Genomic DNA, 27,629 nt, shown 5'->3' with positions numbered 1-27,629 from the left:
TAACGTATTATAATTAAGACAACTAGATAATTAATTTGCAACTCTCGTCACCACGGATTCAACTCTCTCTCGACAACACTAGCAACACTATCTCGACAACGCAATTCGCACTCTCTGGCTTCTCAACTAACACTGCTGTTAATTCGTTTATCGTCCCTTAGCAACCCCTTGTCTTTTGTCTTAGCCCCACCACGCACATGTTTCGCAATCTCTTGTTTATAATTCGCCCGACAACCCCCGTCGCCTCTCGTCCACGATACTACGGTTTTATACGATAATCTCAAGTATCATCGACTCCTTACAATCGTCTCAAATCCATGTTCACGCCTTCAACAACCATCAAGCACCGATACGTTCGAAGAATTATCTGGAAAATACCAAACGAGTTTAAAAATGTCAAAATATTCTAAAGTTGTTCTTTCGAAGAAAATGAAATTTTCACTAATTCCTACGATATACAAAGCATATCGCGCGGTAGTATATCGCATTGCACCGTTGGTGGAGGTACTCGCACGTGTTCCTCCTTTTTGTTTCGATCGGCTGGATGATGAAGGCCGAATAGAAGGGAAGGAATCTGGAAAAATATCACGGTCGCGAGATCAAACGGAATGGATGGCACGACTCGCTAACCCCCTCGTCCCGTCCATTGGCCAGATAGCAGAGACAGATATACAGCAGAATGGGTGTGTTCATGTATGGATGCAACCCTCGTGCGTGTACTATCGAGGGTTCGAGGGTGAAATGAGAAGCGAAACCGGTGAAACGTCGACGGGGTGAAAGAGATATAAAGGGGTTGAATCGCAGGGTTCAAGACAGATATTTTACTTTGGCAAAGATTTTAGAATATGAAAGAATTTTGAATATGAATTGTGAAAGATTTTAGGGACGAGTGTTGGTTAAATAAGATCGTTAAACATTCTATCAGGTCTGTAAGTATGAAAAATGTATAGCTAGCGATGGGCAATACTTCGAATAAAATATTTTTAATCATTTTCATACAATAAACGTGTATTTTCTATACAAAAATTCCGGTTTCATATTTACATACCTGGTAGTTCGAAAGAGTTTTAGAATAATTTTAGAAATATTTTCTAGAAATCTTGGAAATAATATCGATGGTAGTTTTTGAAGAGTTAATTAAGGAAAAGTTTTTGAATTTAATTTGATTGAATTATTTTTAAGTATTAAATAAAATTCGACATATTTGCAAATGCTAATATCAACTACGTGCGATTGAATTCGTCAAAATGAAATTTCATATGTACTAATATGGTATTTTTTAATAGCAAGAAATTTCGACTATTTTACAATAACAAGCACATATTAATTGAAGCTCGGGACAATCTGCGACGTATTACAATTATAATATTCCGTGGAATATTTGGAAATTTCTATTTTTGATAGCTAGAAGTTTCTAATTATTTGTAATAATTTGCGAATACAGATCGATTGAAATTCTGGTAATTGCTACGTTACGTCTGGTAAGTTACGTGTACTCGTGAATCTATGTATCTTTAAAATTTTGTTTTATGCTTTGTATTAATAAATTTTTCAATAAAACCCGAAAGATTCTAATAAATAAAGAATCGTAAAGAAATTGCAATATTTTTATAGGCTTCAATTCCAATTACTTGGCAATAAGTAAAAACTACGATATTAAAATTACAAAAATTAATAAAACTACGATTCTTCCCTTTACTTTAATTACGATTCTCTTCTTCTATAAGGTAGTGAAATCCTTATTATAGAATTTTAATAATCTCTCGAACAATCTTCGACAACAAGAAGTTTCTAATTTGTAATAACGAGTATATTAAAAAGTCGAGGATCGTCTGGAATATTTCCAAGAAGGAGAAGAAGAAAGGAAAACAAGGTGAAATTGCTGGAAGCTTCGATATGAATTTAATGCGATACTCGAAGAAGGTCTCCAGCGGTCCCGATATTTCGAGAATTTCGAGACGCTCCGACGTGGGAGGACACTCGAAAACAAATAATGGGCAGAATCAAGTGTCCGTCACTTGGCCTAAGTGAAAAAGGTATCGAAGAACCAATGAAAGGACAAGAAAAGTGGAAAAATGAAAAGGAAGCAGCCTGCCTTCGGATAAAAGGAATACACTATCGACTGAAAGCTTACTCTTGCTCGCTACGTTGCATCCTGGGAATTAATATAAAACGTATCTCGAAACACTGTGCTATCTCGACCCGTATAAAATGGAAAAAATAATAAGGAGGGAGAAACAATTTCCGAATAACAATTTAATTTAATGAATTTCATTTAACCAGCGGAATTTATGTAGAATGGAAATTGGATATAGATATCTGAAAAGTATTTTATTAAAAAATTAAAGAAGTTACGATACCGGTCACTTTCTGTAGGGGGAAAATGTTCCCTTTCGGATAATAAGTTAAATAACAATTTATAGCAAGTGTTATAATTCAACAAAGGTCTTCAAACAGATTTAAATCCACCATAAACAGAAGAGATAGGTATTTCGCGTATCAACAGATTCGCGAGCTGGAAAAGCTTGAAAAGACTTTACTTCCGCTGATGAAAAAATTTTCGAATAACAAACACATATCAACGACGAACAAAAATAACGAGATCGACGTAATATGTAGATTCCGTTTAAATATAGAAAACCGTGTAGGCTGGAAAATTGTAGAAGCAAATATTTCTTCTTCCAAAAAAGGCATATCGTAAAATTTATTAATTTAAAATATAGTATTAAGCTGTTGTACGATGGACGTCACTTTTATCATATCGTTCCAATTGTTTTAAAACGAAGAAACACTTCTAATAATTGCTTTGAGTGTTAATTTGTTCAAAAGGCTTCAGTCTACTGCCCAATCAAATATAAATCTACTGTATTCTATTTCTTTCAGAGTGCAGAGCGCAAAAACGATTTTTGGATATTTTTTGTTTCTTTTTTTTTTCTCGGGGACAAAACTAAAATCAACAAATACCTATATCGACGGAAAAAGAAAAAAATATGTTTCGTTTCGAATGGTTCTTACTTTGATTACAAATTTTTATTTAAAAACCAGTTATGCCATGCTATTGATACTATTAACGTTTAAATTAACGTTAACCTAATACAATTGCAAAAAAATTATATTAATTCAGATGATAAAATCGTTGATTAATAATTTCCATTTCGAAGTAACTTACACATAGCTATCGATACGATTTATTTGAAAAGCGTTATGAACTGAGCTTGTTTTCAACAAACATATCCATCGATTCAACTAACGCATAGTACTTTTTACAGAGATTAAAAGTGCTCGTTGTGAAACAAATTATACTTATTATTACAAACATCTAATAGAAATCACAAAATCCTCCCATTACAACGAATCGTACAAAATCAACAGATACAAGAAACTACAGAATCTATCGAAACTTTCCAACGTAACACGAGAACACACGAATCTGAAATCGCGTTCCAAAAAGAATTCATCTTGCTTTCTTGGAGGAAAGTGGAAAGCTGGGACGATCTTTCGGTCGAAAGGAAACTTTCGAACTTTAGCGTAGAGTCCACGTACCGTAGAGCAATACAAGCGAGAGACGCATCAGAGACAAAGAGGAAGAACGTGCAGCTTAGAAAGAGAAAGATAGAAAGACACAGGAAAGAGGATTTCAATCTATAAATATAAACCATTCGGCCAATTCCAGCTGCTCTTCGTTCCCTTTATTGGATGCCGATAGTAGCTGCGAATCCTCTCCGCACGGCTTCCCCTTTGAACTTCCCTTTTTGTCTCTATCGTGTCTCGATCCTCTGTTATCATTTTGCCTTCATCTCACCCTCGTTCCACCCTCTCGAAACTTTCTGTGTCCATTCTGTGTCCTTATACTGCCCCGAGACGATTCGTGTTGCGTATACATTATTCAAAGTTAAATCGAACGTTCTTTATATTAGCATCGTGGATTTACAAACGAGATAAGATTTTTGTTATGTCAGTTTCCTTCAATGCCTTTTACGATAAATACTTTTATCTTTCCGTAGGTCATTTAAACACGTTAAGGGATCACGCATTAAATAGAAATTTCTACATTTACGCTTACATTTTTTACATTTACATTCAATTTTTCTTCTTTTTTTTTAAACATTTATTTACCCTTACTACGATTTAAAGTAGGTCGAGTTTAATTTTTCCGAATGGAATGGAATTATTTATAGAGTATCATATGAATTATCTTGAACAGTAATAAAAATAATTGATATGACAGAATATAGGGAAATGCTTTGAAACCTAGAGAATTTGGAAATTAAAATGTTGTTACGTGTAAAAAAATTGGAAATCCAAGTGGCGAGCTAACAGATTAAACCGAGAATTCTCCCCTTCGTATATGATTCTAATGTTTGAATTTTCGTATGTACAAATGTGTTTTTCTTCGGTCGAATGAAATATTAAAAATCGGATATTTCATACGCTCAATATTTTTTTTAATATTATGCTTCGTTAATACGTTAATGGTTTACTCGTTTGTGATTCGTGATAATAACGAGGCAATGCTCTTATCGTACAGTACCACGATATAACGTAACGAAATTAGTCACAAAATTAAACTAAATATATTTTGGATGTCGAGACAAACAAATTGATAAATATAAAAATGCCATCTCCGCTTCGATGGGGCCTAAAATATCGATTAACGTTGAATCTTCGTTTCGGAGTAATTTACAAAATAAAGACTTTAACGAGTTGTCCGCTGTGCCTGTCGTTACACGCGGTAATTGTTAATTGATATCAAATAGGGGTTGTTTGCCTCGGTTTTTTGGAAATTGTTGAAAATGATGGTAGAACAGAACAAATGGAAGAGCGGATGGAGGTAATGCTGGTTGTTTGAGGGTATTAATCGATTTTTTAAAGGGAGGTTCAATTGACTGATACTTCGAGAGATTCTGCAAATGAAAAAAATTGGAAACGGATTAAAGAGACAATTGGAACGGTGATATCTCTATTAAAATAGAGTAATTAATTAATATTACAATTTCAAGATAGAGCCTGATATTGGAGCAGTTTTATTAAGAAAAATATTCTTTTATCTGGAACTTGGAATATTTTCCTATTTTTAATCCGAATTTCTTAACAAAATAGAATGTTTTAAATGCTGAAAAAATATCCCACTATTTAGATCATGAACTGTACAACAATTTCAGAGCTTCAAAATGCTAAGTCTTCGTCGCCTTCCATCTTTCTCATTTAAAAAACTGTTTACTTTGGCAAAAAATTTAGAAAAGTTAGAAATTTCGTTCGTCAACACTAAGGAATGGAAGCTGTACGATCATAAGCCCCTGTTCAGCGAATCTTTCCACGAGAGGAAGATCAATAATTACAGTTCTTTCCATCGTTTCCGCTTTCTTTCAGTGGAAAGGGTGGCAATTAACTCCTCCGGGAACATGACGGCTTTGGCGAAGTTCAAATAATAATTAACCACTCGAATTTCCGTCTCGAACCTTTCAGTCCATAGAGAGACAAGCGTTCTATGCTTCGTTTTTATTCCACGAAGAAATTCAAGAAACAATGCATTTCATATCGGTGGAACATTAAGAAGTTTCCCTTTTTAATAGAAACTATATACGCGCGAATGAATACGTAAATTAACAATTAGTCTTGTAAATTGAGAAAAATAATGAAACGAACGATATTACCTGCTCTCCTTAGATACATACAATTATTAGCAGAGAATATTTCGTCTTCTCATTATCTTTCTACTGTTGCACGTTTTTTAATAAACTTATATAACTCGTAACAAATACAAATAATTATAGTGGCAATAGGAGTAATACGAATAAACTATAGTTAGATGATATATACATATATTATAACGGTTTGTTTGTATTATTATTATTTTGTGGAAATAAATTATTGGTAACTGATCTATACAAAAGATTATTTTTGATATGTTCAGCTAGAATTTCTTCTATTTTCATTTATTTTATAGATTGCACTATTATCAAACAATTTCTTTTCACAGTAATTATTATCTCCTAACTTCCTCCATCAGAGTGAAAAAAACTTTCATCAACTGTAATTTCTTTCCTGATGAGCGAGAACCATTGAGTAATAAAGGGTTAATTGTTACTTAATTTTCTTTCAACCCGAAACAAATATAACAACCAACGTAAAACAGGATTAAGCATTTAACAAAATTTGCATTCTTCGAAACGAACAAACTTTTTATACACCTGCAACGACTCTACAGATAATTTTTGTAAACTTCGTAATTTTTATTCCACGTTCAATACAACGCTAAAGAATTTTCTAACTCATACTAAAGATTTCAACTGTTTTGATATTAAACCATTAATACGGTATATATTATCTATCAAGCATCGTATAACGGTATATCGTATTTTCAAAATTGAAACATTTACTCGATCTTTTTTTATTACCAAAGTTTAACTTCTTTCTTCTCCATCGTTATTTATCGTCAATAAGTGATTCCAAACTTTTGATTAGCGACACGTAATCGAATCATTTATAGTACATTTATCTTTATGCCTTCTAAAACGAAAGTTATCTTCCTCTGCTTTAAACGTTCATGTTAAATATACGCGTAATTGCGCCGGAGATGCCGCAGCTACCGTTTATGGTATTCGAGAAAATGAAGTCGTTGCGAGGGGTGGGGGGTGAAAAAACTTGGGAGAATTCGTCGCGAGGCAAATCCGTGGAAAAAGATTTCACGGATGCAAAGTTTCCGGCGACATGTTTGGCGATAAAAGATCACGGAAGAAAATAAGCTTTTTGGAACTGGCGGCGAGCTTGGAACACGATACGGAGGTGGAAAGTAGCAGCAGTTCAATTTCAAGAGAAACGAGAACGATCGTCGTTAATAAACTTTTTACCACGGCCATTCTTCTCCTTTTTCATCGACGTTCGAAATTCCTGTGTTCCTCTTCGTATTCTTTTACTTCCTTCTACGTTTACTCGTTGTTTCTTTTGGAATCTTTGGTTCATAGATTTTCGACTGTCGAAGGAGAGCAATAAACATTGCAGTGAAAGAGTTGCCAACAATATTTGTGTACCTGCCTGAACGGATACGTAACATCGTAGTCTCTTAAGAATTCATAAAGGTCGATGGACAAAATAATCGACGAAACGAGAAAGAAGTTCTTATAAATCAACATAGGCCTGTCGTGTAAATGGTTAAAGAGATTAAAGAGATCGTGTATTTCGCACGTGTATCACTATAGCATTAAAAGACTGACGAATGAACATTTTCCACGATATCTAAAAAAATGTATCCAATCAATCTTCTGAACCGTATTCCATTTTTCATCCGTGTCTCAGCCTCAACGAGACAAAAACTTCCTTAAAGCTCGCCCTCCACCTAAATAGGGAAAAGAAGCAGTTTTTCATATCCAACGGGAGCTGTGGCTGCTAATTGAACGCGGCGAGTCGGTCGATTAGCTTGCGTCGTGGGTGTAATTGCGCAGCGAGGACTCGCGGCAGACTAAACGTTAATTTAATTAAACATCCCTTGGCTTACCCCTCATCAGTTCTTCACCGGAAGAATATTCTTGGCGCTTGTAGCACCTGGTTACTTGCCCCGAGTTGCTTTTCCTCGAGAACCTCCGGACGATTAATCAAATTAAACGTCCGATTTCCGGCTGGAGTCCCTCTCTCGCGTTAACGAGCCCCGTTTTCGCTTCTCCTTAACTCGACGTTCGAAACGCGATCGGAGGGTGACTTGTCGTGGCTCATAAAAGTATTTGAACACTTGTACAGTGATTACGAAAGATTGTGACGTGCCATTGTATTTGTCACAATATTAATATAATTAATTAATTCGCTCCACATAGAAATTTTGTAACAAAGTTTAAAAATGAAGCGTATAATCTGATTTAAAAAAAAGGTTCATTAAAAAATAAAATATGTGCCAGTACTTTTTATAGCCGCTATATACAATGTTATATATTTTGAAATTCTATCAACGTTGTAGTGCGACACGGCTGTCGTAATTATATCAATATCGAATATCGAATATTAAGGCGTATCGATATAACGGGTAATCGTTTGTTTAAATACTTTAAATACTTGATTCTTTACAAAATACATTATACTTTACAGAATTGTTTCGAACTTGGCCAATATATTCGCGAAATGATGGTCGTGTTTCGTTACTGTGCTAATAAAATTCCAAAATGTTTCCCATAGCAAGTAATATATTCGTAAGAGTCTTCTACTTGGAAGTATTCGAATTTTTTCTTCTTCTTTCTTTCGTAAGCAGATGCACATCGATCGAATACTTTTCAATGGAAACAAGTGTTCCCGCTTTTTCTGCCAGCTTTTCGTCCTGCAAAAGCGTAATTGGACACGTTCCATGCTGAGAAGAGACGAACGATGCTTCCAAGTATTAGGAAAGAGTTCTCCGATGAAAGAACTTTTCTACCGGTATTAAGAACACGAAGCCAGGGATGGGTCGTACGAGCAAGTTTTCGGGAGCAACGACTCGATGATTTAATTTCGACTTGTTGTCCAGAGTTTTGATAAATTGTCGGTGGTTTGTCGATGTTTGCGGATTATTGTGTTTACGCATTGGTGTGGATTTCGTGTAATAATTTAGATAAGAAGGACAAAGTTTTATTATCCAGTGCCTTGTTTATCGATGTCTTCGACTCTACGTATTATTATTTATATTCTTATTAATCGATATCTTCGATTATCATATTGGAAAAGTCACCACACCTCGTATAAAAGCAACGACATCGTCAGAATATTTACGAGAGGTTTCGAGGTATTTTCAGACTACCAAGCAGCGTATAATCGAATTTAATATTTGCCAAATAATCTAAAACAATTTCATTTACATTTTATCGAGTTAATGCCAACGAACAACTATAAGTGGTGCTTTAAATAATCCTAAATAACTCCTGATATTATATTAAGCGTTTAGTCGGCCATAATCAGCCTAACATACCATAAAAGCATAGAAGATAAATCTGACAAAATCCAGCCATAAAATCAGGCCTTAAATTTTCGCAACTTCAATCGACAAAGTTCAAAAGTTTCTACTATATTCGATTGTATTCTCGACAAGAACAATTGATTTTCTTTTCTGTTTATATTCAACCGTATTTCTCGTTTCACGGGGCGGTACGCGGTGAACAAGGATGGAAATAATCATCGTTCGATTTTGATCTTATTACTCGATGATATCATGAGTCTGTGTAACATAAACGTGAGCGATAATTCCCTGGAGATACAGCACTGTGAAAAGTGAGAACGTGGTGCGCAAACGTGCGAACGTGCGAACGTTGTCCGCGAACGTGGGTACCTGGTCTGTGAACGTGGACTGCGAACGTGCGAACGTGGCCAGCGAATTTTGATTTTTGTCTGATTCAAATGCCGCCTGTGCGTCGCGTCGTGACGAAAAATATCGAAAAATATTCTTTTTCAACGAAAATCCATTTCGTATTCCGGCGATGATCGTCTGGTAAATTCCCAAAGGACGGCTACCCTTTATCCTCGGCGACAGCTTGACAAACACTGATTACGGGAAACCGAGAAAGCGCCGAGATAAAGCACGGCATCGTCGATTTCCTTTATCAGCCTAAATTGCCCTCGTTATCGAAAAGTATTCCGCCGGCGTCTCTTGGCTTGCCACAGCCTATTTTACCCCGCACACCAACCTCGACGCCAACCGCGGCCAAGGAACATCAGGCGTCACGTTTGCCATGAGAAATTCATTTCCACGTACTCACAGATGATCTGGATTTAAGAAATCTCCCAATGAATATTGGACAATCTCGTTAAACGATTTATCAATCGAGATTTCGCAATATTTTAATTTTGAATTCGAGTTACAAATCCTTTCACGGGTGTTTGTGCATTTTTAGAAAATTTCAATTTTCACAAATTTCGTTTCATTTCATTTCAATTAAATGACAGATGCTCGTTGCGCTACAGTACGTTACAAAATGCGAATATATCAAAAAGGTTTGAACAAAGAATTGTTCAACGTGCTAAAACAGACGGAGAGAAGATGCAGTGAAAGACAAAAATTATTTGCGATCGAACACGTTCTATGGACAGAGTCGGAGTTATTAGATTTAGAAGTACACTTACTCGATAAAAATGTATCAACTTTTCTAAATGTCTCGCAGGGGCGTATAAAATTTAATAATTTAAGCAGCGATGGACAGTAAACAACATCATTTGTCAACTTAAAGAGGAGAATCGAAGGGACCACCGTCCTACGTGATTCGTACGATATTAAATTTAGTTTACGTAAAATTCACGTATAACTATGAAGGCTGTAAATCGTAAAAATTGTACCAATTGCAAAGCCAAGTATACGACACCCTAAGAAACCCTTATCGAAATTTTACCTCCAAAAAGAATTCCATTCACGTACCTCGGCATCTACTCTTCCAATTCAAAGAAATGTTAATATTGATATTTATCAAGTCTATTATCATCGGTTACGAACGATTCTATTCGCCTACTCGCAAAGTGCAGTTTCTAAATTTTCCCTAATTACATCCCTTTCGCATTGAGATTCTCCGATATCCATTCACATGAGCCGTTATACGGCACAAAAAGGTTCGTCTCGAAATTTTGTGCTGAAAAAAAAAAGGGAATTCCGTTCACGTATGCCAGTATTCTCCGAGTTCAAAGAAAGCCAACGTTTCCGGTTCGAAAACGTATCGATCGATTCCTTTCCCCGATGCATCCCATTACGTGTTTTCGCCCGTTTTACATCAGTCTCGTGTCGCCTTTTGCACCACTGAGAGAGGAATACCCTTTTCACGGCGCTGTGTCGGCTGAATACTCGTCCCGTTCTATCCTATTTATCGCGAGCGTACGCGGGAGAGTAAAAAATGGAGTAAAAAAGATGGTTGGAACGTAGTATCGAGCGACGATATAGCGATCGCTTGTCAATCATGGTCTTGCCGCGCCGAGTAGACGAGGAATTTACGATTCCATCCAGTAGAGTGACTTCGTTCGTGCCCATTTTCATTAGTAGCTGAGGCATCGTGCTCTGCTATCGGAGAAAGATGGTCGTGAATTCGTGTGATATCGTTAACGACGCGATGAGAATTTGTGACTGTTCGGTTCTTCGCGTAAACAATGGAGAAATGTGGCAGTTGAGAAGCAGTTCTCGCGCAATTTGGTAACGTAGATGTGATGACGGTTGGGAAGTTTGTTAGAAAGAGCTGATAGAAGAAGATTTCGTGTCTAAAGATCCTCGACGATTCAGGGAATATCGTAGTTTATGTATTGTTGCAGTTGTAGAAATTTTTGTTTTTTCTTTTTTTTCTAGTGTAGCGATTGAATTGGATTGTGGTTAATTTGACAGTTGTTTTGTTATTTATACATGCTGAATTCAGGAACGACAAGAATTCAGTAGATTTTATCGTAATGACGATCAAATTGATACACAGTCGTATGGTGAAATTGTATTTGATGGACAGTAGCGAGAACAAGACTCGGTGGTATGAGAAAATTGGTGCTTTTTATTGCTGGTGAAAGTTCTACGTTAATTTTCCTCTGGTTTGTGATTCTACGATGTGTTATACATACGATCGTGTACGAGTAGTATAACGAGGGAAAAGCAGCAAAAAATCTATTCGAGAGAGGAGAAACGAGGAAAGCATAGCGCGTGGCTGACCAATGAGGCTAATACCACTGCGAACCTTAAGATCCCAGCTTTAAGTCGACGAATCCGTATTTTTCCTGAAAATTTAGTGACGTATTTTACAATTTAGTTTTATATAAAAACAAACAATGGATGTGTCAAACTGATGATAACGTGATTAATTTAGAAAACCTAATTAACCTAATTAACTTTGTGCAAAAACTGTTTATCTGAACGATGTACACTTTACAGAATTTAGAGAAGACAAACATTCGAATTATAATAATTCTGATATACTAGACAATCTTAATGCTCCGATTACATAATTAATTAATGACAATACGATCTTGAAAAAAAATTCATCAATTTCAATTTCACGAAATTCTTTCGTATTATTCAGGAATTCGATCGAAAATTTGTTGAAACGACCAGCAGCAACATCGAGAGGAAAAAGCGTACGTAAAGGTAGAAATTTAAATTGGAAATTAACTTTCGATTCGGCAGTTGTGCCACAAAGACGGTAAATGAGCACACTGGTACGAGGTTTCGAAACGACGCACGGTTCGCGGTAGGTTAATCGTGAAAAGCGATTGCACACCATGGCGAATCGCAGTCGCGTTTCCATCGAACTTTTCAAGCTCCGGTAGCGGCGGTTAAGAGAACGTGATTTCAACGAGACCGTGTCTTATCCCGAGATCAATTCACTTGATCCCACAAAGCGTTCAGTGGATTCGACGGCGAAACGAACCACGAGCTGGACACTCTGACCGATAGTACGCTATTGATGTTTAACGATCAGCATTACAGGTGTGCCATTTACGGTTACGGTTTACGGGAATTTTCAAAATTAATAAGAAATGTACCATCTGCTTAAAAATCCATACCCATTAATAGTATTAATTTTAACATTTAATGAGTGAAACAAATGTTGTTTAGTTTCATTTCCTCAATTATATATATATATATAAGAATATGACGTTACCTGGACATCCATAGTATATTAATCGGTTCACCACCTTTCGTATTTTGTAAAATTACTTTTCTAAAATTTGTACTATTCTAACATTAGAACTACCGAAGTAATCGTAACTTCTCGCAGAATTAATTATATTTAATATATATTAATAATAACGTAATTATTCTTTTTTATTGATTGACGTAATAAGAATTTAGACAACATTTTGTAAATGGGCTTCTCCCACTTCATGATTTCTTTGATACACATTTTATACTTTAATCGTGTATAATTCTATCTCTAAACTCGACCCATAAGAAAATTAAATTACATACAAAATAATTTAACAATTCCCCCCGGTGAATACACGTAATTCCCAATATTATATCATTGTTAGGAGACGTTATAACAATTGATTTACACCGAGCTCTGTAAATAATAATCGGCCCCATAACAGAAGTTTACAAAATGTTCGATCTAGTTGGCGAGCTGTAACACGCTCCCATGGGACGTTAATTGAATATTAATCGCACAGAATGTCGGACGTTAATTAGCCGGCCACGTGTGTTCACGCTGTCGCTGATAATCCATCGTCGGTCGAGCACAACTCGTGTCTCGATCGATCTCGTTTTACAGTAGTCAGACAGTTTTCGAACAGAGTGGCGGCCACTCTGTTCGATTCTTGTTGGCCTGCATTGAATCGATAAATTAATAGCGATCATCGTGCCGACGTTTTCGTCACTTTGTTTGCTCTGTGATAGCGGTGTCGAGTGTCCGTTGCTAGCATCCGATTCCATGGTGTCGATACGAGGTATTGATTTAACAGGGCCTGCGGACGCTTTGAACTACGACACCTGGCATCCCTGAAACTCGAGTCAAACTTCACGTTCCCGTTGTTCTTTCCCTGCTTGATCAACCGAACAACCCGTTACACTGGTATTCGATTCTAATTCCGGTTGGTCCTCGATCGTACATTCCAGTCTTAACCGCTTACGATTCCTGTAACTAGATTTTTACGCATTTGTAATAGAATTATAATAGAAATTAGAAAGCGAAAAACTATAGAAAAATTCTACGAAATTTATACAAAATTATACACAATTTTCTACCGACGTTCTTTTCTTTCAATTCTATTTTTAAAAGTATGATTTTGCGTGAGAATCCGAAAATTTAGTGACGTCATATAGTGGCTGACGAAAGTATTCGAACATCGCTGGAAACTTTTTACGCGTACCATACTTGTTGAACGTCGTTTTGAATTTCGTCATTAGCGTTGTAAGGAGACAAGTCTGTCGCGATTACATTTGAAACGGATCAGAAAACGCATATAGAAGTGTTTTATTGTAAGCGTACATCTCGTAAAGATCATCGAAGTATTTGAACTGTCGGTTATTCGGTACGTTAATAAGCCACGATATGAAATGATCTAGTGAAATGATATTTTGTTCGCTGTATGTTACGTTTACGTGTGACGAAACGATCTCTCAGCCACAAAGACAACGTTCGACAGCTTGTACGCGAATCCATCGACTTTTCTCCTGACGTCGTCGTCACCTGGAAACGCTCGAACTCTCGGGACGAGAAGTTTCTAAAAGCCCTGTCTTAAGTGTTGGAAAGTTAAAAATAAACGCCGTGACCGGACGTATCCTTCTGGTGAAACTTTTTATCGAATCGATGGGGCAGTGATGGGCCTGAAGAGGGTCAGCAGGATGAAGCTCGATTGAAAAGCTGCGAGATAACAAGCGTACTTTTCTTTAATGGACGCGTTGGCGGAATGATCGCTGCTGACGTTAAGTTCTTTCAGCGACAATACTCGCGACACGAAGTATTTCGTTGGATCCGAGAGACGAAGTTGAAATTTGTTTGCTAATTCTTCGTAACGTTCGATTGGAAAGCTGGCAAATAATAGTTCTGTCGGATTAAAGCGTCAAGTTAAAAATTTTGTAGTATTTGCAAGAGATATCAGCGATTGTTTCGTGATTTTTCTTACGTCACGATAGCTAGAAGACAACTAATTTTTGCAACTGAGTTCGTAACTAGATTCTAAGCATTTATATAAAAGGAAAATGATTAAGAAATGATTACATCCCTCGTTCCTTAAACTTGTCTCTCAACCTCACCCTTCCTTTGAAAGCAGACTAATCACAACAAATTAATACCAATATTTTTATTGCATTCGTTGTCTATACTTTCACGAAATAACCCTGACATGTAGTTTCTCGTTAGAATGAGAACGTAAAAAATATTAAGGAAGAGAAGAGAGCAGAGGTAGATACGCCGAAGGAAAATACAGGGAAGCAGAGAGCGAAAGAAACACAGTGTGGTCGTCCGTTTAAGCGGTTTAATTACTCGGCTGTAAGCGCGCTTCATTAAAAGCACGGCATTTAATTTACTCGCTACACCTGCTCGCTGCAACCGAAACGGCCAATTAAGATTCCTAATTTCGCTGTTATCGCGCGATCGTCCGTTGTGGATTCCCTGGATCGATCCAGGGACCGCTGTGACTCGTCGAGACCGACACCTTCACACCGGGAAAACGATCGACGTTCCATGGCTAACAGAGAACTCCAGAGCCACGTAATAATATCGTGATCGACCAACATCGACACGCAAAACACCGTGAACTAATTGGAGTTGCGACTAATTAGTCGTAGTTAGTCGACTATTCTCTTCGTCTCAACGCGAATATCCGGCTTTACTTATTTCTGTCTCTGACCTTCGATTCGATCGGTACCTCGTTGCATAATTGTAGCAAAATATCGGTAGTTGGGCTTCTGTAGGTTTTCTCGAATGTAGAAATGAAACGACAAATGTATAGAATGTTTGTTTTAACGAGCACTATGCGCGTCGCAAACAAAGTCAACCTTATGGAAAAATTTTAGTTCATACTTTCTCGTGACATTTTTCTGCCAGTAAATTGTACCTCTAAACTCAGCAAACATTTTTAAAGCAAAAGGATCAACGTCGACGTCCAACTTGAAGTAAAATATCTTTGAGATCTGCCTCCCTGCAAGGTAAATCTTACTTTTCCAAGAGAGTAAATATGATTTTAGAGTAAACTTTCTATTCTTCAAACGATTGTGCTCGAACCAAACGGCAGACACAGTTTCAACGAAAAGTATTGAAAGCCGATCTATGTACGATAATGGCCATAGCACATTTGTATCTTGAGAGTGGTCGTTAACATGTTATCAATTTTCAAATTTTTTAAATTTCTCAACATCGAATTTGTAAATTTTTTAAATTCCAAATACTTAAATGTCTAGATTAGCAGACCTCGTTTTTAAATTTTCAAATTATCAAATTTCCTAATGCCTCTAAAGCTTTCGGGTTTTCAAACACTCAAATTTTCAATTGCGTTACTATTATTTATCGTTACTATTCGTTCAACGATATTGCGCCTGGACAACTTTTACGGACTCTCCTCTCTCTTTCTCTCTCTATTTCATTAAATCTTAATTAATTAAAGACAATTTTAGCAAAAGCAGGATTTCACACAAATGATGAATTATCACCAGCTAAGAACGGATTATTCGAAAGCTCCCAAGAGGGTGGCTGTCGTCGGAGTTGTGTAGAGATAGTGTGTCAGAGGTGGAGGATGAAGGCTAGTTTCCAGGCGCGCAAATGCTTTGGCCCATCCGATCGAGCTTTCTCACCTCGGCTATAATCATGTTAATTAATTGGCTGCCGGTTCACCTTGCTGGCTGCGGTTCGCGAGGGATACGTTGCGGTCTGACCGTTGGTTGGCCAGCTTGTCTCTAGTCTCGGAGGCCAGCCCTGCTCCCGGATGATGCACAATTGTTGTCCCACCCGATCATCTCTTCCCTTCCATGAAAGAGGAATTACTGTGTCATTGTTCTCTGATTGAGCCGTAATTTTGCCACTAAAGGAAACCTGAGTGGCCATTTAACCTCGCGGAAACCTTCGCCAGGTTATTGGCCGGCCACGATTAGCAAAATATCGCGGACAGTAAGGTAATATCGTACAATGACGTAGATTAGTTTTCAGAAATCCCCGTAAAGTAACTTTTCCTGCAATTTGCAAAACGTTCTTTCACGCTTCGAAAGATCGTAGAAAAATTATCTACCACGCATATTTACAATTTTCCACCTCTTTTCCACGTACAATATTTCTACTACACCCAACCCAGAACAACCTCCTCGTTATCAATTTTTCTCTCCCGAAAAAAATCTCATAAACGCACCTTTGCTCCGATTAGCGAAACAACAAATTTGCAAAAATATCTTCGCTCCTGAAAATCATACAGAAAGTATCCACTACGCGTATTTGCAGTCATGCGCCTCTTATTTTACACACGCTATTCCTACTACGACTGCCAAGAACTTCCTCCCTATCCACCTTTCACCCTAAAAAGCCCCATAAACTCACCTTTCCGCCAATTTGCAAAAACGCTCGCCAGTACTTGCAAAAGTCAGACAAAAATTATCTGCCATATCCGTCTACGATCTCCCACCTCCCTTTTTATTCGTAATACTCCCAGTACAATTCTGCAGGATACCTTGCCAACGATTTCTCACTTTCAGATGCCCCATAAATTCACTATTCCTGCAATTTTCCTCTCTGCACGATGATCCTTCGTCTCCGATAAAACCGACGAAACGGAGGAGGCGATCCCAGGCTGCGAATTAACGGCGTAGCGCACGCACGACGGGAGAAAGTCCTCTGGTGCGGAGCGAAATGGACGAAACGCAAACGGGCATAGATTCCGGAGCAGCCGTGCGTGTTAATGACCACATGCCGGTGGTCGCCGCGTTTCACCGACCGATGAACAGCCTCGGAAAGAGCCTCGCCCATTAGCACCCTCTTTCTGCCTCGATTCGCCCTTTCTAACCCTGCCGCTGCATCTCCTGCTTCTTCGGGCAAACTCCACCGCAGATTTCCAACCGAGATTTTCCCAGGATTTCTGGAATTTATCGACTGTTTGCAAGAGGGTATAAACTCGCCAGGGCGGATCGTCCGAGCGATTTTTCGCAGGCTGCCTTTCAAATGGCTGCATGAAATTGCACGATGACTCCGGAGGATTGTAAAGTCGTGCAGCAGCGCGGTTATAACGGGCCAAATTTTGGATCGGCGACGAAACGACGCCGGATTACTGCGGTTCTACTTGCATTTTCCTATACGTACTCCTTGAGTCCTCGATTTTAGAGTTTTTCGAAAATTTAGACGGTGCTCGCCAATTGGGGAGTTTGGGGGACGGGAGGGTGGAAAGTAGAGCATCTGGAAATTTGTGACGTACTGTGTCGGGAATTTAAATAAGATTTGAGGATTAGAAAGTTTAAAAATTTTGGGAACGTTAACGTACGATTGGACATTTCAATATTTGGCTATTTAAAAGCGTGAAATTTCGAAACGTTAGAAACGTTCTCAGCTTCGGAGGTGTTGAAATTTGAAAATTCGATATGCTTTGAAATCTTGAAAATTCAGAAATTTCGAGATTCGAAAGTTGGAAATATTGGAAATTTGGCAGCTGAAAACTTTCGCACCATGACAATTTTCCAACTAGACACTTTGAAAGTTTGAAAATATGAATATTTAAAAAGTTGACAGTTCGAGTATATAAAAATCGCTATATCTGCCGCTGTATTTTTTGTATTTTACAAATATCGATCCTTTAAAAGTAGCCTGGAAGATATCTCGGGGCAAGGACTATCCTAAAAACTGTAAATTCCAGGAAAATAACGGTTCTGGGAGATACTTCCTTATTTAACGCACTCCTTAAGACATTTTCTCTGCTTGTTACTCCAGGACGAGGCAGTTAACTCTTAGATAACATTGTTTAACGAGATGTTTCTGGTGGCAATGGAAAAACGGTGTAATGGAAGTGTACGTTCTGCGAGGAAAGTAGTTCAGAAAGATACACTTGGCGTTTCCCTTGAATTTCGGAAGATAAAGGAAGAGACAAATTTAGATGATATTGTTTGAAAGATAACGTTCTATTTTATAGAAAACTTCTACGATACAAATTCTAATAATAATTTCAATTCTACTCTACGCGCTTCAATTTATTATATTTAATATCATCGTAACTGAAACATTGAAATTTATATTTTAAATCATATGAGAATCATACATTAATGCACCATCGTGTTTGAAACATTTCAGAAAACAAAATTATATTGTATTTGACTTCATCAACAAAATTTTATAGATTTTATAACTCAAACATTTAAATTTGTGGATTAAAAGTAAATAAAGATCGTACTCGTCGTATCATTTAAAACATAGCGTATTTTGCAAAGTAAAATCATGTTGGTTTGAAAAGATTGTCCCAATATTTAGCTGCGGAATTTTGCTTCGTATAAATTTCGCATGATTCCAATTTTACATGATACGAATTTAATATATAAATCTTATAACTCAAATATTTCGAAATCAACAGCACCGATGTGGATCTTAATTATACTATAATATTAACACTCCACAGCTTCAAAATTCGGAATATTCCATATTTTGAGAAACAAAATTGAAATGCGCGGCCAATTTCCGATTCTACCGTGCGTGTAAAAATTCCCATTCCAGTTTCAATGTATATACATTTTATTTATAAACTCGATTATTCCAGTCCTTTCATGTTACAATTCAACCGTCAAAAAATCATAAAAATTACAGCTTACAGTTTATAAAATCGTTATAAAAATCGAAAAATCGCTTTAATTTCAAAATTAACTTCATATATTCTCTTTACGTTCTTTATACTTCGCAATAAGACCGAGGCAACATGGTCGAACAAATGGGATACCAAGAGGACTCGTTTCTGCGAAAAAGCACGAACACTATAGGAGAAATTCGGGATTCTGATACACTTGTTATCTTGAGGTTGTCTCGCGTGGAAGATCGATGAAGCTGGTGATGAACGGAGACATTCGGAGAACATTGCTCCAGAGGATGTCTTCTGTGCTAGCGTCACGGTGCAAGTGTAAATTCTATGAGAAGGGAGAGAGAATAGTTCTGAACAACACACTTGTTACTTTCCGTAAGTTCCATGAGAGGGCTCGATGGATCCTGATGATGAACCGAAACGTTTCGGAGACGAGATGCTCTCTGCAGTTGTTGAATTCGGAAAGACGGTCGTAGGAAACCGCGAAATCCCTTCATCTAACCATTGCCCAGAGCGTACTAAACCCCTAATCTATTATCATTATTAAATTCACATTACGATAGATACGATGAAGTCGTTAATCGTGTCATTTTCTGTTAACGATAATTTCTAATAGCTGAAATTATTAAACAACGAAGAAGGTTCTGTCGTTTCTCTAATGACAGAAAAGGATAATACGGAAATATAGGAAAACATAATTTTATTTACCGAAATTTGTTACATTTATTAAGCCTTACTTTGATGGGTCTTTTAATTAAAGAAAATCGGTTAGCTTATCAAAGATGAGGGGAATTATTATTGGAAAGAAGATGTCTCTTTTACGTTTATGATGCAAATTTTACAAAAATTGACAATGCCAAAAATTGATTCTTTTTTTCTGTTTGATTACAGGTAAGAAGCTGTTTTAAATGAAAAATCGGGTCATTTGAGACGTAGGATTGGAGACGCTCGTTATCGAATATAGAGTAAGTATCGTATACAATAATAATTCTAACGAAATCATGAGATCATTCTGTTCACTAATGATATACAATATCGACCATAATTAATATTTTCTTAACACAGCCTTCTGTATAGAATTCTATCTTTAACCGCAGTCGATGCTCGCACGTACTTTATCTTGATTCGACAGTTATATTTCCTATGATATATGCAATAACTTTTTGTTATATACGTACAACGCGAACGGTTTTATGATGTTGAAGATACTTGTATAATGCAACTTCATCTTTTCTCTTCTCGTTATATCTGGTTCTTATGGTCGTGTCGCTTTAAACGAACAAAAATTCGTAACAACAGGAATATCGAGTTTCTTGATACAGAACAACGTCAAATCACCATAAACAAAGCATCCTCCGCTCGGAAAAAATAGACTGGAGCCAAATTTATCAACTCTGTGTAATCCCAAAATTCCCAAGCGAGAGAAGGCAAAATAAAATTCAAATCTTCCTCATTTTTCACGCATTGTACCCAAGAACGTTTCCATCGCTATCAACTGCAGAAGAAAATTCGTGTCGTATCGTTGCTCGGGAAATTCCATCGTGGAACGCTTATCGTTCCTTCTTCTCCATCGCCGGCACGTTCCGAATTGCCAGGTCGTTTTCAAGCCGAGGCGACAAAGCGACTCGTCGCTTAAGTTTTCCCCAGCCGTCGTAAGAAAAGCTTTTCCATCTGGCGACGCGTGACACCCGTTTTATCCGTTATCCTCCCTTCTGTCTACCGTTTTGGACGTCAGCCAAAACTTATTAATTTACTCTCCTTTCCGTTCGACGTCCCTTTTCTGACTGGCTGACGCCCCACTCGTTAATTTTCTACACCAAGTAAGTTCGCGCGAGCTTCACGAAACAGGAAACCTGCACCGCTGAAGTTTTTCTTACGGTCAAAGGTTCCTGCGAGGAAAATATAACAAGTCGGATTTTTCATATTTTACAGAGGATCAATTTTTTCGTTCGATGTATGCCATCGATCAAATCCACATCGTTAATTTCGTTTTCTTGACTCGACTTCGATACTAAACGCGTGTATATCTTTGCCATTTTCTTGGAACATTTTAAAGATATCGTTCGTTATAACAGCGTTCAACCGATTTGCTATGAAACTTCGTAGGTCCTCCAACTATTTCTGAAACACTCGTATCTTTGGATTTAAAAATATATTAAAATATGTATTCTCTTCTAGCCGTCAAGTAGCATAGTAGAAATCTGAAAATCAAGCAAAATTATACCAATGGTGTCCCATAATGGACAACGATCTTGATTATTCTGTGCGAAGTTGAAGATTGAATTGTAAGATGTCGACGCTTAGGTGAGATCGAATAATCGTCGTTTTGCTTATCATCGATCCTACGGATCAAAAAGGTGTCCTTGTTTTTTATGGATCGCACATCCTGTCCATACGTTATTAGCGTGGTCCAATAGTTGGAACACGATGTTCTTATTTCCACTGCGCGATTCTTCTTGTTATCGTGTTGCTCCCTGTTCCGTCTTGTTTCGCTCGTAACTTCGACCAAGTTGTTTTTCTTCTTCTGGAGTCAGGGAAAGGGTGATTTTCCCGTTCCTTTGGATGTACCGTTAGTCTCGTTGTTTTTTTGGTTGTTTGCTCGTTTCGATCGTTTCAGCGTAGTTCTGCGGAACAAAGGCTATTTTCAGAGACGAAGAAACAGTCTTTTAACGTTACTCATCGTTTTGATCGTGACTACTGATTCAGTTATTTCCACCGATAATTGTCTCCAAGGCTTTAAAAAATAGCCTTAACAAAAGAACGAACTCTTTACAAAATTCTGCTTGTAAAAAGTTACTTTAATTATCTTCATCCGCAACTATTCCGCAGATGTAAAAAAATGTTGTGAGAAATGCTTTTCTATAAAGATCGCACATATAGAACATCGTGCGTCAACGATTGCCTTCAATTGCGATCGTTTCCGTGGTTGATCAGAAAGAAAAAAAAAAAAATAAAAGAACACCAAGGAAACAGGCTGGAAATTGTTTATCGAAAAATCTGACCTGTTTTCCGGCAGCAGCATGGCGATAAAAATTCTCAGCCAGGAAGCACGATTTGTGACAAACTGCCCGTTTCTTTTTCTTCCTCTATTCGTAAAACTTAGGAGAGGGCAGGGACGAGAAGGAGAAGAAGTGGATCGAGCACATTGTTCGCGGAGCTCGAACCTCTTTCTTTTTCTAGCCCCACCCAGGACGAATTTGTCAGGCGTCGTAAATTCGATGAGAGGCGCCGCTAGACGAGGTCGATTCTGTCGATTTACGGCTACCCATTAAGACGCTATTTACTCGTTTATGGGTTAACCGAGACTCGCTCGATACGTTTATTCCACGTTGGAAAACACAAGCAGACGTGCACTCAAAAGTGCGAGGGTTACTTATTTTGATAAAAATAATGATTTGTCCAACTCGATCGCGTTGAATTAGTCCGAAATCGTGTTCTGTTTGGAAGAAAGTTTCTACTGCTTATACAGACTGAATGCAAAATGAAGACACGAAAATTCAGAAACTCTTATGCGTGTGTTTCATAGATTGAAAATTCATTGACAAGATACAGCATACGTAGGAATACAAATTAATAGTTAAAAAACGTAGAATAAAAATATTGAATATTGAATAAAAATGAATTTGAATTAAATAGTGAATATTACGCATTGCATTTAGAAGCTTCAAAATACCTTTGCGTCGCATAAAACAGCAGAATAATACAAAATCTGTTGCTTTAACGTTAACTATTGGGTTGGCAACTAAGTGATTGCGGATTTTGTCATTAGGTGGTATTGACAAAATCCGCAAACACCTAGTTGCCAACCCAATATGTTCCTTTGAATGCAGTAAAACGTTTGTTCGAAACAGTTTTTCACATTAGGAGCAGTGTGACTTAAATTTAACGATAGGAGAACATAACTAAGAAAAGGGCTATTTACATAGAAAAGAACATTTTCTACCGAGGAATATCAACATTTTTACAAATGGAACGAAAGATATATTTTTATCACCACGACAGTGTACGATAAAAAGACCTTGGATAGCCAGCCACTCTTCCTCCGCACCCTTATCTCAAGCACACGTTCCACTTCTAACGATCGAAACTCTGTCAGCCGTGCACACACATTCACTTGAAATTTCCGTTCTTATAAAACTCCCAGGACATCTACTTTTCTTGCGAATAATTTAATTAAAGATAGCATGTAGGAGAATCTGGCTTAAAAATTCGATAACGCGATAGGGACGTTGACAAGTATTTCAGTAGATTTTCAGATTTTTTGAAAGTCGTGAAACTTCAAGAACCGAGCTGCCGACTTACAAAGTTAAGAAAGTCGAGCGAAATGTTCTCTAAGAATCGTCGCTGCTATATTTACTTAACATTTTTATCGCTGATATTATACACGAATATTAAATTAGAACATTATATTTGGGAATATTTGTTTCTGGCGTGTTTTCCTTGCCTCGTTATTGTCTTTTTATGTAGAGACCGAACGTCGTAGATTATTCGTTTATTATGGAAGAAAATCGTGATTAAAAACAGGTTGGAAACCCCATAGGTCTGACTAAACAGTAAAAGAAAAAAAAACGTCACGTTTCGATATGAAGAAAATTTCTCTATTTTACTGAAAAATGTAATTAAGAAAAGAAGGTCTGTATCCCGGTGAACGTGATCTATTGTAGTAGATCTCTAGCAGTAGTCTATAAAAGAAGGAAATTCCCATTCATTCTTCCCTATCGACTAAATAAAACGCGAAAACCGAGCAAACTCGCAACCGAAACGAGAACGAGCAATTCCATCCGTCACGGTTGACGCGAATCTCGAAAAGTTGCTGTCGAAACGCGACGAATGCGATTATCATAGTCGCAACATTGTTGATTTATGGGATTTACAAGAGCGGTATATAGAGAGAGAAATATTGAAACATCGAACAGGACGTTGGAAAACGGTGGAAGTACCGGTGATTTTGGCCGACTGGCTTCGACAAATATCGAATTTGATAAGTGTTTATGACGCGTGATAGCGCTCGCGATATTAAGCCGCGGCCGATAAATTAATCCGCGTCTCTCACGTTCGCTTCACGTTTTGTGCTCGAAACCGCGTTACGAAACGGCGACACCGCGATGACCGCACGTTTCCTCCCCCCCCTTTTCCTATTTCTTTTTTTCTTCCTTTTTTTTTTGCTTTTTTCCTGTTTTTGTTTTCTCCTCTGCCCTCGACACTCATTTCGATTAATTCGTTTCGACGAAACGCATGGTTTTTGAATATTCACGATCGGCGGTTGTACACGTTGTCGAGTTTCGTGTTCAATTCGATGAAAACACAAAACGATGGCGGCAGCAAGTTAACTAACAAGTGGCATGAATAAAGATTAAAAGAGGGATGATGGCCTGCGTGCCGAGAAATATTTCGGTCGTTACAGGGTAGTTTGATGGGGATGTTGATGGGCGGGGCTTTTATTGTTGTTGATTCTTTTAGAAGGGGTGTGATACATGGAATAGATTGGTTAAGGTTCCTGACAGGTATTTGCTACGCTGTAGTCGACTAACGTTTGTTACAAAATTATACTTCGATCGATGGAACAACAATTCCCTGTTTTTTCAAGCTTTTTTTTGAAAGCGGAAGCTTTTATCGTTATTGGCGTTGTTTAAAATTTTTGTAGTGGATAAATGTTAGGATAAATGGACAAAGGGTAGTTTCAAGAGATGTTGGTTACGCGATAATCAAAATAACGTTTGTTGAAAATTAAGATACAAGCCACAAAACATGTATTTTCTAAGACTTTTTGTAAGTAAAGCCTTATTGCTTAAAAATAGCGGAAAGTGACTTCTATGTATAAAAATTCAGCATTCATATTTTCATGTATAAATTTTTGTTCCTTTTTAGCTTGTTAAATTTTATTCCACGTTATTCCAATCGAAAATCTACAAATAATTTAGAGAAAAAAACAGAAGAATTGGTATTTTTTTACTTAATATTGAGAATGCCAAATTAAATTGAATTAACTGTTAAATTAAATTAACGAATGCTAAAGAATGCCAAAGTAGGAACAGAGGATTAAGAGATTTTATGGAAAAATTGAAATCATCCTTTTGGATCATCTAAAATGTGCAAATGAAATTCTCAATTCAAATAACTCTATCGCTACCTAACATATAATTTCGCAATTGTGCGATTTGACGAGCTTATATTTCTAACGATGTAATCCATACGAGCGTGTAATAGCGTGCAACTCCACACTCGTATACATTGCATCATTAGAAATACAAACCTACCGAATCTCACAACGTCACTATGTCAAAGTCCCATGATATCTCGTCGAAGCTTACGTTAGGTTCAATCGCGTATTTTGTTTCAAAGCTGTCATCGATCGATTTTGCCAATATAATCAGGCAGTTATATCTCGTTACGAAGCGAATGAAACTTCAAAATGTTTGATATAACGCATACGATACTCGCGATAAAAGTTTATACTACTTGCATTATATTTTCGCGAGTCACGTAAGAAACGAACACGAAGCTAAACAAAATTGAATAACTAACACATGCCACGGGTTATGTCTATTCGTTGTTCGCTCGCGGTTCACCACGATGGTCTGCCGCGCGTTTATCGACGAGACAGAGAAGCCAGCGGAGCGACTATCGGAATTACGAGTGCCATTAAGAGCGGTCGAAAGGTTCACGGAGAAAACGGCCGCGTCAAGGCCCGTTTACGAGCGACGCCGGCGTCTCCGGCGTCCTGCTGACGGAAGAGAATCGAGTTTAAGCGCTTTCACCGGTCGCACCGAGCAGCCTTTTACCGCGGACTCCTGTGTTGCGGCCTGCTGAAAAAAATCTATAACGCGTGTAAGTGTGCAATCGTTGCTGGGAAGCTTTAAAGGCCCGTGTTCAACATCTTCTCTAACGTCGTTCCCATAAGATCGTCTTGGCGTTGTTAAGGGGGATATCATAATGCCACGCTGTCGTTTCCTTTTAGAAGAGATAAAGGGTTCCAGTATTGTATATTACGTATACGCTTAATTTGAATTTTACGTGGTTCGTCAGAGACGACGAATACTCTTGTGACTCGTTGGAAATTGCAAATTTACTTTAATGTAACACAGATTCTATTCTATCGTTCTAGAAATACATTGAAATTTCATATTGATATCGTTAATTCCACGGTAGAAAAATAAATTTCACAGGCTAACGTAGGATCGATTGACTGTGGATAATTTTCAACCGAATCGTATTTCTCTGTCGCTAGAGGATTCTTAAATTTGGGAAAAATATTCAAATAGTCTCTTTGATCGATTCTCGTTTCGATTTCATTCGACAAAATTGTCTCGAAGGATTAAAAGAACTGTCAGGGAAATTTTCCTCCGTTGAAAGTAAAGACAGATTAAGATACAAACAATTCTCACGAGACGCGAAGAATCTCCATTTGCACGCGCGTTACTTACGACAAAAAAAAAAAAAAAAAAAAAAAGAGAAGAGAAAGAGATTCCGGCGAAATGTGCGGTGGATAGAAAGGCCACGAAACAGCGGTTTAATTACCAAAGCGAGAGATTTTTCGAAATTCGTCCTCGTCCAACGATCCCAGTGCAAATTGCCCCTTAAACGACTCTCTAATTACGCTCCTTGGCCGGCTATAATCGTTACCTTTTACCCGCCAACTTTGTCGAATTATCCGAGGCTAGAAGAACTTTCCGACTTATCGATAAACTTTTCGGTTACTGCATACTTTTATCGAGCACGTGGAACGACGACAATTCCCTGCCCTCCTCTTGCACCCTCGCGAAGGGAGATTCATTAAAAATGTCAATTAGAGCTTCCGCTCCGATTCACCGAGGAATGTGCAATAAGAAATTTCCGCTTCCTACCCCAGATGTCTTCCGGTTTCGTCCGGAAGATTCGTTTCTTTTCTTTTCGCGAATATCCAGGAAACGATGTTTCCCATTGAAATTGCGAAATTTGAATATCAAAGGTATGTATTTCGGGATGAAAGAATAATAATAGTCGGTTGATATTGGAGCGGAAGACTAGTATTGTTGTTTAGAGACTTTTTGCAACTTTTCTTTGTTTATTTCTTTAAGCGAATTGTATGTTTATTTTGTGGAATTTTATTGGAAACAGGCGTAAAGAAAGGGATGGCTCGATCGACGTATAGTTCGTCTTAATACAGTTGTTGCTGTTAGTTAGTTTTAAGGGGGTAAATATTCAGGAGGTTTTGATTTAGATTAAACGATCTAAAGGGGCATTGCTCTGGCGTTGTTCAAATTTTAGGATGAATGTAAAATCTTCGATGCAATGGCTTGAAAAATCAGGCAACGAATAATTATCGAAATGGGGAGCTCGTTCGCATAATAGCGTCCGTGTGTGCTCGCATTATGCGTTTCGACATCCACGCTTTTTTCAGCTTCTTTTGTTTGCCAGTATTCTGTCGTCTATTCGTTTTCTTTTCTTCGTTTAGCAGAGTTCGATGAATTACGAACATTTTATAGATT

General features: G+C 37.6%; 1 protein-coding gene across 3 annotated transcripts in view; it reads left to right on the top strand.

The window, feature by feature from the left end:
• LOC100650070 (protein rhomboid) overlaps positions 1-27,629 on the top strand; it is a 171,333-nt gene that overhangs the window by 100,109 nt on the left and 43,595 nt on the right. For 2 of the 3 annotated variants that reach the window (XM_048404229.1, XM_048404228.1), the window contains one exon: positions 20,053-20,126. The exons of the other annotated variant lie outside the window; for it this stretch is intronic. The gene's annotated coding sequence lies outside the window, so the exon portion shown is untranslated. The remainder of the gene's footprint in view (positions 1-20,052; positions 20,127-27,629) is intronic. 3 annotated transcript variants of the gene reach the window in all.

The sequence above is a fragment of the Bombus terrestris genome, chromosome 3 (assembly GCF_910591885.1).
Source record: "Bombus terrestris chromosome 3, iyBomTerr1.2, whole genome shotgun sequence".
NCBI classification, from domain to species: Eukaryota; Metazoa; Arthropoda; class Insecta; order Hymenoptera; family Apidae; genus Bombus; species Bombus terrestris.
This window is presented reverse-complemented; position numbering and strand designations above follow the sequence as displayed.